Raw genomic sequence first — 15139 nt, 5'->3', positions numbered from 1 at the left:
TGTTCTCCCTCCCTTATTTTTTTCCTTTATACGTTTCCTTTATACATTTCAAATGCCTGGAAAAGGGACAAGCTAAGAACAGAGAAAAACAAGATCTCAGGGATGCCTAACACAGACTTTCCAGGTTCAAACATTATGATTGTCTGGAGAATATTAACTCCACAACATGAAGGACATTTCCCAGTTGGCAACGTTGTGCCTGAGGCTGAGCACCACCCATACAACCAACTCCTTTGTGCCCATCAGCCAGAAGGAAGGAAGCTGTGAATGAAGCAAAACACTGACTCCAGTGAAGTTGGATGGAAAAGCCCCTTTTTTTTCCCAAACAGGAAAGGGCAGGTTGCAAGAGTTCACCTAGAATATTGCATTGCCTATGGTTGTGAGATGGGAGGCCCCTTCCATAGAGACAAATGTGCAGTGGTTGAAATTGAGCTGGCAGACCTGCCTGGGGAACAAACTCACCTTTTATTAAAACAAAAGAAAACTTGCCAGAGCTGCTAGGCTCAACATCACTTGATTAAAGCCATTGGGGAATTTACAAATCAAGGAAAGGGCAGAGCATGGAAAAAATAAGAAGTGCTAGATCAGTTAAAAGCAGCTAGAGAAAGCCCCGAGGCTCTGCAGCTGGTCATTACTGATGCAAGAGATAGGCTGCCTCATGGCGAAGGGATATAATGGGAGAAGAGCAACACATTAATCTGCAGAGTTCAGCATTAGGGCTGACTAATCACATGGAGCACTGGCAGCTGCAGATGGCAGACCACCTCCTAGAGCCCGGGTGTTGGTGTGGATCTCTGTGTGCACAATGCTGCAGATACCACCGTGTCCGTACGCAGCAGGAGTGATCTGTGCTGATTAAAGAGCTGCAGGGCAGTGGCAGTAAAAGCAGGATGCACAAGGGAGCTCCCCGAGGCAGGTAAGCAGCAGGTGTGTGGGACCTCTCTCGGTCCTTTTCACACTTTGGTCAGTAGATCTGGGGCAATGAATTTGAGGTTTCACCATACAGAATCCTTTTCTGCCTTATATAAAAATTACCTGACTCTCATTCAGCTATGATTTATAGCAGGACCTGCAGGCACACAGTCACACACCTGGTCAGGCCACCAGCAGCAGAGTACCCTGCTCTCACTGTGTAAGAGGAGGAACTGAGGCCACCAAGGACTCACATACTCAGATCGCTGTCTGTCATGTAGATAGAGTTATGCAACCTCTGCAGATGTGTTCCCAGGCCCGTTCCTCTCTGCCAGAAAGGACATGCACTGAACCCTGTATAACCTGCTCCTTAACCACATCTGTGACCGTATGAGCAATTATTTTGTGTTTGCCAGTTTAGCGATACAAAAGAATTGGCAACAAATCTTTTCTGCCCTGCTCCCTCCGAGTGGCACAGCATTTTCTCCTCCAACCACCTTTCCTCTGTCTGCCATGAGAAGTGTCAGAAGTCGTCAGATTCCAACGTCTAAATTAAATGTACTAATCTGATCAGGATGAAATGCCAAATGAGTCACCTCCTTCCGCATCAGCCTCTCTGCCACCTGCCCTTTGCTCTGCTTCTTGGCTTTCGTAGTTTGCTGCTCAGTACAGTGCCCAAGATAATATAAAATGGTCCTGATAAAAAATGAGCTAATGGACAAAAACTTTGTGGGAGGTTTCAGGAGGAGACTGCAGGATAAGCAGATGTAAGCGATGACATTTGTGGGGAATCTGCCCTATACTCTTCCCTCTTAATGGGAAAAGTGAAGTTGATAGAATAATTCTGATGTTCTTCCCCTTGCTCTTCTAAATGGCACATCAGTGAGACACTAACAATGCTCTCACCATTAAATTTGACAGATAAATTTATGTTCCCTGATTCCAGAAGGCTGCAATAATGTAAGAAGGAGTATGAATCTGAACTGGATAACCAGGTGTGCTCTGGACACAGGACAGTGTGGGATCAATAGCTTTTAATAAACTTGCTGAATTTGGCACCTGTTGCTGTCCCTGAACATCAGAAAAGAAATTAGTTTAAAGAAGGACTTTAAAAAAAAAAAGAAGAAGGAAAGAAAGAAAGAAAAGGAAAAAAAAAAAAAAAAAAGAACAGTATGACCATTTTTTCTCCAATTTCCTTGACCGTCCAAAACTACCATCACATGAATGAAAATACTTTAGCTCTTCTTTGCTTTTTCCCCTCTCTGAGGCTGGAGCTAAGTTTCTGTATGGGCAAGATACCTTTCCATAACCACTCATCTGAGGCACAGGATAAGTGCAGGCCAGATATCCTTAGAGCGCAGTGCTCGAGCTGAGAACACTGTGTGGCTGCTTTGATGCTAACAGGGAAGCAGAAGGAAAGCTGCAGAAAAGTGCAGTCTACAGCTCTTTCTTATCAACGAGCAGAAAAAACTGCACTAAAAAGTAAGAAAACTACAGAATAGATCCCCGCCCATCTCTACTGTTTTTCTTTGGTTATGCACTGCATAACTTATTGCCTAGACCAACATTTCCTAGGGCAATCAGATCTTGTCAGTAATAACTATTTGTTATATCAAGGCTAAGGAAAAAGGTAAAACAACAAAAAGGTTAGATGGTGGAAAAGACTGTTGAAAGGCTGATTAGAAGAAAAATGGGTGATGAACCTTTCACATTGCACACAGGAATTTGCTTTTTCTTTGTTCTTGTCAGCTTCCTAAGGGTTAAGCCATCTTTGGTAGCAAGAAGGTAAAACTATCCTAAACATCTTCAGAAATCTGCTTGTCTATTAGTAATTCCCCAGTGACAATGTAAAGAAAATCAACCACCAGAATTCACATCCTGTACAAGCCTGGTTATGCATATTTAATAAAAGGAAACATACTATAAGACAAAAATGTGTGTCCATGGAAACTGCTTATCTGGATTAAAACAAAAAAACACAATACATTATATTTTACATACAGCATCCATGTGCACTCTTCCTCCACCAGTTTGGTTATGTATTGACTGTTAGAGATTTCTGCTGCCTGGCTGTTATTTTCGCATCCCTGAGATGATCTCAGCATTGTACAGCTCTGAGGTCTGTCATGTTCTGTGCACAGCTCAGGCACTGAGCTCATTGCACACAGGCAAACATGGGCTGCAACAAAGCACTGAACAGAACAGCTTGCCCCTAGGATTTTGAGCTCTTCAGTAATTTTTTTTTTTTGTAAGGGGTTAGATGAGGGAAAACAAAACATTACAAAATGGCATGGGCAAGCCAGGAGCAGTCTGTGCTCTGCACAGAGGGGGAACTGTGCTCCCAGCTTTCACTGTTCCCTGTCCTCGTGCTTTGCCTGTACAGGGAGAGATAAGAAATATGGGTGTGTACGTCCCCATGGACATACACACGATCCTCCATCAGTGATTTCTGGAGGCTGGCTTCAGTCCATGCTGTTCTAACACCACAGAGCTACAACCAGCAGCTGTCCCGGGGCTTTTTGAGGAGGTAAGCCTGCAGTTCTGAAAGCTGGGGTTCAACCTCAGGACAGGGACCAGAGAGCGATGGTGGGATCAACAAACACTGAATCATCTTGTGGCTCTGTCAGCTCCAGACAGCAGAGCAGTGCCCACCATCAGAAATGCTCAATAACCTCTTTGTTTGCAGCACCAGCTGCTGTGCTCTGCGAGGCCAGTTGCAGCGAGCAGTGGTGTGCAGCTCTGAGAAGCATGTGCAGGGACAGGCAGCAAGTGAGCTCTGTTACAATTAGCACATGATGTACAATAGATTGTTTATCAAAACCAAACCAATAGATGGCTTTCTCAAAATCTTACCTCCAAACCAACCAGCTGGCTCTAGTACAAACTGGGAAGATGGTGACATCACCAGTATGGACTTGGGGGTGACCTCTCAGAAAGTAGCTCCAAAGAGAAGGACTTGGGTGCCTTGGTGGATGGCAGGTGACTGTGAGATCAGACATTTTGCAAAGAACAGCAGTTTCTCATCTTGCTGCAAAGAACACCAACATCCAACCTTTACATTTACCTTTACCCTTCTCCTCCTCCTTCATGTCTCTGCACACATTCACTGTGTGGCTGCTGCCTTTCATTTAACTTGCTCTTAGGAAAAGACTTCCCGAAGGTTTTACTTGCCCAATTACTAGATGAACATAACCACACACACAGCTGAGCTAATGCAAATAGATTCTCTGCTCCTTCATCCAGTATACTTGCTTCAGGCTTTGCTACGCGTTCATAAGCAAATCCTGTTTCCTCTCTTCCTCCCTCCTCCGTTCATCTGAAACTGGAGAGAAGCTTTTATCCTGTTTCCTTGTTATCATACAAGGCATCCACAAATTCATTCCCCTGCTTGAATTTCCTCACATTCCTGATAGCGCTACCTGCATAGCCCACATTAAAGGCCTACTCCTGTGGCAGAGTCAAGCCAAAGCAAACCTAACAAATCCATGCAGCAATGTCAAGGCTACATCAAGGTCACACCATCAACACTGTGCTCCTGTTTGTGCAGTTAAGATCTCAGACTTCCCATACTCTTGTCCAATAGTACTCTGAGATTTCTGGACTACTCTTCTGAAAGTGAAGAAAAGACTTGGCCATCTCAATGTGATTTGGGGTAACTGTACATGGAATCTGCATCCTCCACACCCTAAGGCTTTCATGCCTGATATCCACCACCACATTCCTGACAGAGCTGAGTAATAATGCTGGCCCAACTAAAGGACATGCCATTGGCAGCATGTATCTTCACACACTCTGTGGCATAAGCAGGACACAGTACCTTCTCTTCTTTTCAACAGAATGCCTCCACCAGGCCAAGCATCACAGGTAAGGAGGGAGAACAGGAGGGAGAAGGGAAGAATAGTGTTAGGCTGTCAGCAGCAGGAATATGATGAAACATGGAGCTGCATGGAACCCATCATTTTGGACTGTGGAAACTGCATATTGCATTCTGCCTCTTATTCCACCTTATTTCACTCTTTTTTTTTTTTTTTTTTTTTTTGGGGTGGGGGTGGAGGGGGTTGGCAAGGGGGTTGTTTTGCTCCCAGCAACATCCTCTTTCTATATATCTTGTCAAATACATACATCAAATATATTTTCTCCTGTCAGGGTAAGAAATGGGTTAAATAAGCCTAGAAGTGGGTTTGTTCTCCAATGAGCATCTGTATGCCCTAATAAAGTCAGATAACTGTATTATTGGGGTAGCTTGGAAACAGACAAAATCTGCTTTCTGTTTTGCTAAATCCACAGCTAAATGATTTTTGAGGGGGATGTTTTCATGGGAGATAAAAGACTAAAATCAATGATAGGACTGTCTGAAGACTGAAGTTTCATTTTATCTCCACAAAAAATTCAGGAGTCAGCTATTCCACTCGCTTTCTATTAAATTTTGGTTCAAAAATGTCACTTCTGCTCACAGCAGTGCTGAAAAAACTATTTATCTGAATCCAACTGTAACACAGAGATTCTCCTGGATCCATTTGTTTATCAAATTAGATAAGCATACGTCAGTAACACTGTTTATTACAAGAAAGTACTTGTAGGTGATATGGAACCCAAACTGATATGTGACAAAAATTAATAACAGCAATAATAAATGGCTATGAGAATGACACGAGGTCTAAAAATAACACATATATGCTCAGATAATAGGGATTTTAGGGGAAAAGTGATTGTGACAGTTCAGAAAGGAAAATTACTATCTCTTCCAAATACTTAACAAGACGTGACAACAGTTTAATCCTCAGAATTATGAACCACATTGTCTCACCATGGTGATGGGTCTGCATCGCATTGGAGTCTAAGTAAGAAATCTAGGAAGAAGTGAGAGAACAATGCGAAATGGACGTTAAGATTTCATGATGTAAAAGGATGTCTATGAGATGGTTTTACCTTCCTGACTTTGCACTACCTGAGACATCTTTTTACAGGAATACCAGCTTCCATAAAATCTCACTGAGCACAGATTGTTGGCCCAAGTAGCTGGGCAGGCAGCTGCTATTGGTTTCTCAGTACCAAACTCAAAGAAGAGCTTACAAGGTTTGAGCAACATGGTTGTAGCCTACAGTAATTGGGTGAGAAGAGCTGATGGCTCTAGACATGCCAGTGGTAAAATCCTCATTTTCCAATCAGCTTTGATATGCAGCAGGCTCTGGGTAGAGCCTGCAAAAGAAATAAGGATTAACTATTTCTTTTTAGGTTGCACACCAGATCTTTAAACAGAGATCTAGCTGTAAAGCACAACTAAGTAGAAGTGAACCCTTGCTCATTTTCTGTTTGCAGCCAACTTCTTTTATAAAGAGCTTTGTCTCCAATTCTGCTAAGCCTTTAATTGTGTGCTTAACTTTATGCGCTTAACATCAATGGGACATGTGGGTAAGTACAAAACTATGTGTTTTGTTGAGCAGAGTAAGTTACCTCAAACAATTGAATGTTTTGCTCAACTGAGGCCCTGGCAAATAGAACAAGAAAGAGCATTTAATGGGTTATTGAAAAGAAATAGTTTCCCAGTATCAGCTGGTAAAACTAATATCTTAAGTTCCTTCTCTTCATAGGTATATCAATAACTCATTTCAGCTCATCCAAGAAGGAAAGATTTCTTTGAACTTCAATTGAAATGCGGGAGCTTATATTAAATAACCAAAGCCTTTGCTATTGGGAGTCTTTGATGAGAGTGTCAAAGATATTTGGGTAATTATTTCTATTACATCAGTGCTCAAGACCTCGCCATTAAGGTATATATACATATCCTCTCATCTTCCCTGTATTTCTGGGATTACTACTTTCCTGTAGGAATTCAACCAGAAAAACTACTAGGTGAGTTTACACATAACATAAAGCCAACATATGTACTCACTTGGATGCCAGGGCAGTTGTGATGAGATCCCTGCCTCTAGATTACATACATTCTTGTTACCTAGCAGTATTAATCACAGAATCACAGAAGGGCTTAGGTTGGAAGGGATCTTGAAGATCATTGAGCTCCAACTCCTTGCTGTGGGCTGATTGCCTCCACCAGATCAGTTGCCCGGGGCCCCATGCAGCCTGACCTTGAGCACATTATGATGGTTGTAAGAGGAGATAAATAAACTGATGAACCCTTGTAGCTTCTCCCATTTCTGAATTCAAGAAAAGCATTTTCCATAGATTTATGTACTTAAACACTTTCCTCACAGCTAGCTCAGCCATTGCACTTATCATCACTTGCTCTGAGATTCACAGTGCCTTAAATCGACTGAGGTGAGCAGTTTTTGGAAAGCTATACCTGGAAGACAAAGACAGCTTGCATTTTGGCAGCTCTCTTTCCTTTTCTGTCCCTGAGCTCATCCTGTAGCAGAATGAGGTGTTACCCTGTAAAAAAGAATAAAGGCTACATGCAGGGAGAGTATTTCTTTTTCTCTCTTGCCTTATCCAAATGTGTTCTTCTCTCATCTGTCCTCTACTGCATCATATTCAGCCTCTACCTGCCCTCTAAACCTTGCCAGAATATACATTTTTGCCTCTTGCACTGCAATTAATAACCACACCTATACATTCTTCTGACATATCTGTTCTCATTACTTCTCTATCTTTTGACCCTTCCCAGTGTCATTATCATGCTAATATCTTTTACCTTCTGAGTCTTCAGCAATAGGAGCAGTTCCTTCGAATGACTTACTACAGAGCATTACCAGAGAAAGTCAAACATTTCCTAATGTATCACTAATGTTTTTCCTCATTTCTTTCACATGACAAGCCACAGAAACACAGAACAGCTATACCACTATTTCAAAAAAATGTCACATCAAAACTCTCGTGTCTAATGCCTACAGTTTTATGCCACAATCTTAGCTATATCTTGCTGGTAAAAGAAGGGGAAAGTTTAAAAGGGCAATGAGCAGGATGCACTATAAGCAATGTGCCAATAAATATGTTATTACTGCATTCAATTCCTAGTTCCCTACTTCCCCAGTTTGCTTCTTTCCTTTGACATTTTTGGACAGCTTAGACAGTTAAAAGAAACTCATGTCACTGTTTTTCTGGTTTCCCTTTAAAATTTTCATGCATAATATTTGGGTTGCAGCTATCACTGGAGATTTCTTATTTCTTTTAAACACTTCTCCTGGAGATTTAGAACGAATCAAGCATATATTCCTATAGGTCTTTCATTTTGTAAACATCCTCTTCTTCAAACAAAAAATCTGCATTCTGGGTCATATTTGGAGATTTGTAATGTCTCTTTAATGGATTGTAAAACCAAAGGGATTGTTACGATAATCTATCTTAAATTAACTTCTGTTTAAACAATAGTACATTTTTCAAAAAGATAATCAGTGTGGGAAAATACATTCTGATCCTCAGTAAATTGTTCTGGTAATCAATCACCCTCAGTTTTAAAACACTGCATGGCTTATTTTAGGTCCATATTTGTTTAGCTCGTTTCTATTCACTGGGTTTTGTTGTGCTTTTTAGTGATGTATTCATGTTTCTCCAGAACTGTAAAACAGCTGTTTTAGGCAGATTCTGAACACAGGTATCAGTTCACCTATTAACCTTACCTTAGATTAAGTAGGTAGATTCCTTTTTTAAAAATCACACATTATTGAAGTGATTTTCCACAAGCTTGTAATCATTTTTTATTCCTCTCTGAACCTTTGCTATTTTTCAGATTTTTTCTTAATGGGTGAATACACGATCTGGACAGAGAATGCTAGCAATTATCTCAGCCATACCATGAACTCAGCTCCCTTCTGCTTGACATTCGCTGCTTACCCAATCAAAACGAATACTTTTCTCCTAGCCATTATATTGAACTGGGAGCTCATTCAGACTCTACCCATCACCAACTCTAAATCTTCCTCAGTACCACTGTATTTCAAGGGTACTTTTCTGCTACCCTGTATGTGTGATTAGAATTCCTTGCTCCCACACATATGACTTTGGCTTTATTAAAAGTACTTATTGTTCAGATGAGCTCATCTTATGGAATGATGCAAATCCAGAATATAGAAATGATCTGTCCCGTCATTATTTACCACTCCAGTAATTTTTATGTCATCTGCAATATTTACCAGCAGAGATCTTGCATTTTCTCCTTCATCATTGCTAAAGATTAACTGTCCTTAGGCTGAGAACAGATTAGTTCAAATATTTCCATAGGATGTAGATTTTTAAGCACAGTACTTTTGAAAATCCATGCTTTTAGTGCATCTTTCAGCCTAAGAATATAGAAGTTTGGAATAAGCTCTATATATACACTATAAAACAGTAGGGAAAGGTTAACTGTTTTAAACACTAAAAATCTAGCTGACCAGGCAATAGGTTGGAGGCTATTGTTTCCGTCTAATAACATCTTAGGCTATCTGGTCATAAAACATAAACATTACTATAGGAATAAATACAAAATCACACTGAGTTACAAGAAAAAAAACCTCATGTCTTAGAAATAATGCAAGACAGTTTTCTCCTTCAAATATTTTAATCTGAATTTCAGGTTGGATATTAGGAAAAACTTCTTTTCAGAAAGAGTGCTCAGATGCTGGAATGAGCTGCTCAGGGAGATTGTTGAGTCACTGTCCCTGGAGGTGTTCAAGAAATATTTGAATGCTGTACTAAGCGACATGGTCGAGGGGGAAATTATTGGAGTAGGCAGACTGGATGATCTTGGAGGTCTTTTCCAACCTTAATGATTCTATGAATACCTGCCATGATTTTAGGCTAGAGTTAACTTCCTTTGTAGAGGCTCACATGAAGCTGGTTTTTGGATTTTTGATATCTGGTGTGGTGATATCACACCAGTGTTTCAGCTGCTGCTGAGAAATGCTTTCACAAAGACAAGGACATTTTGGCTGCTCGTGCACAAGGAGCTGGGAGGGGACACAGCTAGGATAGCTGACCCAAACAGGCCAAAGGGATGCCCCTTATGACATCGTGCTCAGCAATTAGAGCTGAGGTAAAGAAAGACGAACTGGGAGAACACTTGGAGTGATGGCATTTATCTTCCCAAGAAGCTGTTATGTGTGATGAGCCCTACTTTCATAGGAGTGGCTGAACACTTGCCAGCCCATGGGAAATGGCAAACAGATTACGTGTTTTGCTTTGCTTCCACACGCAGCGTTTAATTTACTAAGTAAACTGTCTTCATCTCCACCCACGAGGTCTTACACTTTCACCTTCCCAGTTCTCTCCTGTCCCACTTGGACAGAATGAGCAAGTGGCTTCTCAGAGCTCTCTCTACTGGGTTAAGCCACAGCAGTAGCTTCACAATAAAAACAACATGATGATATTCAGCAAAAGATCTTTAACATCTTATGTGGCTAGAGAGAGGCATTTGCCTAATTTGCCACAGAATTACTACCAAAACTTGGAGAGCATGACAACGCACAGAGGCAGCACTGCATACACATCTCTCATCTCAGGAATGGCCTAGTATATATGGTAGCATCACTATAACCTAATTCTGTCCTTTCTTTTTCTTAGTCAGCAGAGTACACAGTAATCTCACATGAGCCTGCATCTTGCAAGTTATGCAGGGTTTTGGCAGAACTGTCACTTCCCTTACAATACAATGTATTTTGGCCTTGAATTCATTATTAAAGAAATAGCATTTGTCTAGCATTAGTCAGTCCAAATGCAATACTTTACATTTAATTTTTAGTGATTTATCTGGGTCATATATCATTATGTGATATACAACAAAACTGCCTATTTATCTAATTGTAGTAGGAATGATTCAATTATTGTGGCAATATGGGAATAACTGTAACGAATTGGAAATTGTGTTTCATCTGGCTTGGATATTGCCATTTAGGAATGATGTTCTTATCAGATGGAAACAAAAACAAACAAACAAAAAAGAATTGTCAATGTCTCTGTAATTATTTCAAAACTCCTTGCAAAGAAAATCTTCTATTACCACTCATAGTCTTCCAACATCACTCTCCCTCAGTGAGGAAGTCACATACTCTAGGATCACTCTGCCTTCCATTTTCTGCACTTTAAATGGAACAAATAAATTTTCACTTTTGGGCTCAGAAGTAGTTTAAACTGGTCAAATAGGTGTGGTTAATTTTGCTGGTTACATGGATCTGTATGTCATAATTCAGTCTAATAATTTTGGTATCTTACTGTTAAAACAGATGTCAAAGCTTGTTCTTTGTCTGCATTAATGTAGGACTATGTATTAATGCATGTTAAACAGGGACTGAAGGCCTAAGAGTTCCTACCTCACCACCACAGTTCTCTTTAGAAACTCCTGAAGTCTTAATAGGTTACCCATATGCACTAATTCTTCCCCTTTCTATATTTACCTGGTGTACTAATTTTCATTAATCTTCACAGTAAAAAGGGAAATACAGCACTTCCAATAGTTATTTCCTTCCAATATGCTGTACTACCGAAGAAAATTAGTATCAAGTATAAAAACATTTGAAAAGTGACTTCAGTCTCCTGATGTTAAATGTTACATACTTGCAATAACCTAACATAGGTATTTGAGTATTCTTCAACTGTACAAGCTTTACTATGTTAAATATTTTTACTTAAGGCATAATATACGTTCTAACAACTCTAGCATGTGCAAACCACTTTATAGCCCTGAGCTTCATGGAATTAATAGAGGTTTAAAGGTAATAAGGCTCATATATTTTATGAAGTGGATGAGCTACCTTGACGCGCTCATACTTTGTGAGCACTGCAGTTTCCAGGTACCAAAAGAATGAGATGGATGGGGTGGAACTAGTAAGAAAGGCGACAGAGTTAAATCACATGAATTAGATTTTCTAAAAGTGGAAACATGAAATCACCCTTTCATTATCCTTGCATCTGACAAAATACATTATCATATGTTTTTGCTTGAACAGTGTAAAGATCGTTCAAAACAGATACAATTGCAAATCAGGAAGGATCACACTTACATGGAGCCCTGACAATGTGATCTCATCAAGCTAGAACTTGAAATTGCAAGTGTCGCTTCAGATAAGATCAGGGAATGCTTCCTGTCCCAATAATGTGACATTATCAAGTTTGAGAATGCAGCAAAGGCACATGCACAATTTTGTGAACTAACAAGGCAGATTGAGAACACACTGGTTGGCAGGATATTTTAGATCCTCAGATTGCCTTGAGCTGGACATAATTACAGCTTTTTTTTTTTTTTTTTTTTTTTTTGCATGTGGGAGAGCCATCTCGAAGTCTAAAAGAGCAGAGCACTCACTGAAGAAAGGAAAATGTTGATCTTTTAATTAACATAAGTTCAAACATCTGAACTGCATTTCACAGCATAGAGAAAGCTCTTGAGTGAAAAAATGTATATTTTATAGGAAACTCTTAAATAGCTCTGCTTCTATTTTTATAGGAAGTATATAACATAGATTTCTACTCTAAGAGTGCTGGTATATTTAAGCTTGCTTTAGAAAATTAATAGTTAGTTACCATTATATTGCATGAAGCTCATCCTTAAGATAGATCATACCGAATTTATCAGTGCAATTATCCTCTTGATTTGGACTCCAAAACTAAAGAACAAACACAACGGTTCACAGTCTTAAAGCAAAAGGGACAATGAGCAGGAAGCCAGTTAGATTTCCTGGCTCTTTACCTTGTTTTGGCATAGTTTAGGGACATATACAGCACTTCTTTGGGAACCAATTGAAAGGTTAGGTACATGTCCAAAACAGAATTCATGCATTAAAAGCAGTACTTCAGAGGATGCTGGAGGTCACATGTGAATTTGCAATATGAGAATGTTTTTCCTAACACTAGAAACCATGAAGTCATTAACTGCCTCTCTTTCTGATCTGGGAATACTTTAGCACCTAACATTTGCATTTAATTGAATACTTGTCAAATTTTGCTCATACGGGAAGAACTGCTTTTTGGACTTTGCTGTCCTTCATGGCTCCAGCTCTCCCATCTGACTGAGGACTCTGGAAGCCAAAGCTCACAACACATAGTCTCTGCTGACACAACATGAGCAGAAGCACTGGTGCTTCTTGCACAGTGGGAGACATGAAGGCTGCCGTGGTAAAGAAGCTGGGGCAGTGAGAGTTATGAATTCCTTTTGCTTCAGTGCTATAAATAAATGTACTTAGAAATAAAACTTTTTTTTTTTTTTTTTAAATCAAACATACACATGCTCTACTTATAAACCTCGTGATTTGAAATACAAATTCCATGCACAGGATAATACTGAAGGTTGCTTTGCCCAACATATGCATGTAGCACAGTACCAAAATAATTAAAAAATTAACATTTAAATGGGGAGTATCCTATCCCTCAGAAAGAACTGCATTTTTTTTTTTTTTCCAGTGACTTTCCAATATCAAGAAGAAAACAAAACTGCCAGATTCCTATGCAATGATAAAACATTGTTTATGGACATGGCTTAGTGGGCAATACTGGTGGTACTAGATGGTAGGACTAGAGGATCTTAGAGGTCTTTTCCAACCTTAATGATTCTATGAAAACATGAAGCTGTAACTTTAGTGCAGAACTAAGGACATGAGGTGAAAGCTTTTTATGAGCACAGCTCTTCAAAGAGCTTATTTTTGCAGCAATATTCACATTGGCTAGAGAAAAAAATACACCACGTGTTCTTCATCTTAACAAACTTCCTTGCATTGATTAACGCACTGTTTTATGAGACCTGAAAGAACAAAGTTAAATGAACAAGAAGTGAAAACTTATGATGGATGTATCCCTCACAGCATTTAGATCTTTTCCACTTGATTAAAAATTCCTAGTTCCTCTTCACTGAATTGTTTAGTTTTTTAGCAGTCTCTGTCCTGATTAAAACAAATTAGCATCAAAGATCCCCAGCTGAATGAGGAATCATTAATTGAGAAACATGCAATGCTCCTTAATTATCTTAGAACAGTCAGAGAACAAATAATCTTAGGTTGCAAAGGGGTTTGCATGCACTGTGCACTGAGAGCTTATTCTCTGTGTCTGCCAGAATAAAGGTACACTTGCCCAGACTGTTGAAGGATATCAGTACAAGCCTCAGTAAACACATTATAAATTGTTTGTCTAAAGTGAAAAAAAAACAAACAACCAAAATAAAGCAAGGTAATAGCTGACTGAAAGAGAGAGATGTTTCAGTTTATTACGCTGATCATAGCTTTCAATTTGCTTTGCATATGCCAATATGGATTGAGAAACAATGAAAGCTGTTCTTTATTGATACAAATCTAAATACTTATGAGTGAAACACTCCAGCTCTAGAAACATCTAACAAATGTCAGACATGCAGGTACAGAGGAACGGTGCAGCTTGAAATAGCAGATGAAAAGGCAGCAAACCTTCATAAAACCTGTCTCAAAAGGAATCCAAGGAATATTTGCTATTCTTTGGTTGTTTGCTCTTTGTTATGCTGTTCCTCCAACAGCTGGCTTGGCTTTTTTTTAGGCTATGTCTCAGATTCCCCAGCTCAGCACAGTTACTGCCAACCTGCAGACAAGGAACTGAGTTTTTTTTTAAGGGCACAATACACTTACTAATATAAATGTCTTAACATTTATTTTGCATCACAAGTTTATAGAAGAAATCCCGCAGAAGTCACTCAGTAACACTGAATGGTTCCTAGAGTGAGTTTGTTGGATTTACATTCTTTTAGAGCTAAGACTAATCCAGCAAGTGTTGCTAACTTAAAAACTGGACAGCAACATTAAATGCTGCTCAGAACCAGCTAAGCTTGCTGTGAACAAGTTTGTCCCAATGCCAGTATCCCCTGCTCCCTCGCTGAGCTAATTAGCTCTGCAGAGAAGGAAACTATTAGCAGGGATGCAGGAGAATGCTGATGCAGTTGTGCACTCCTGGTGCCCAGACACTTTGCACTGTACCACATTATTATGACTAGGTGCATTCTTACAGTCTTTGCATGTAAAAATTCTGATGTAATGTTATATAGTGCATGCAGTGGACATAAGATGATCCCAATGAGTATAAAGCATCAAGACTGAGCTAACAATTTTTTTTTAAAAGTCTCTACACCACAGAAAAGCAATGGGCATTTTCCCAGTTCCTATAAACTTGCACCATTCCTCTGCTGCCAATGAAATTCTCCCGACATATCGCATAAGGGTTATCCTAAGATCCATTAAAGTAAGGACTTGATCTAGATCTTATGTTCTGACCTCAGTATTCTGGCATCTGAAGGACAAGAGCAGCATATCCAGCCTCTTATGCCAAATTTACTTTGATTTTCTTTTTA

The sequence above is a fragment of the Meleagris gallopavo genome, chromosome 8, assembly GCF_905368555.1.
Source record: "Meleagris gallopavo chromosome 8, MGAL_WU_HG_1.1, whole genome shotgun sequence".
In the NCBI taxonomy this organism is placed as follows: domain Eukaryota; kingdom Metazoa; phylum Chordata; class Aves; order Galliformes; family Phasianidae; genus Meleagris; species Meleagris gallopavo.
The sequence above is the reverse complement of the archived record's forward strand: the minus strand, read 5'-3'. Positions refer to the sequence as shown.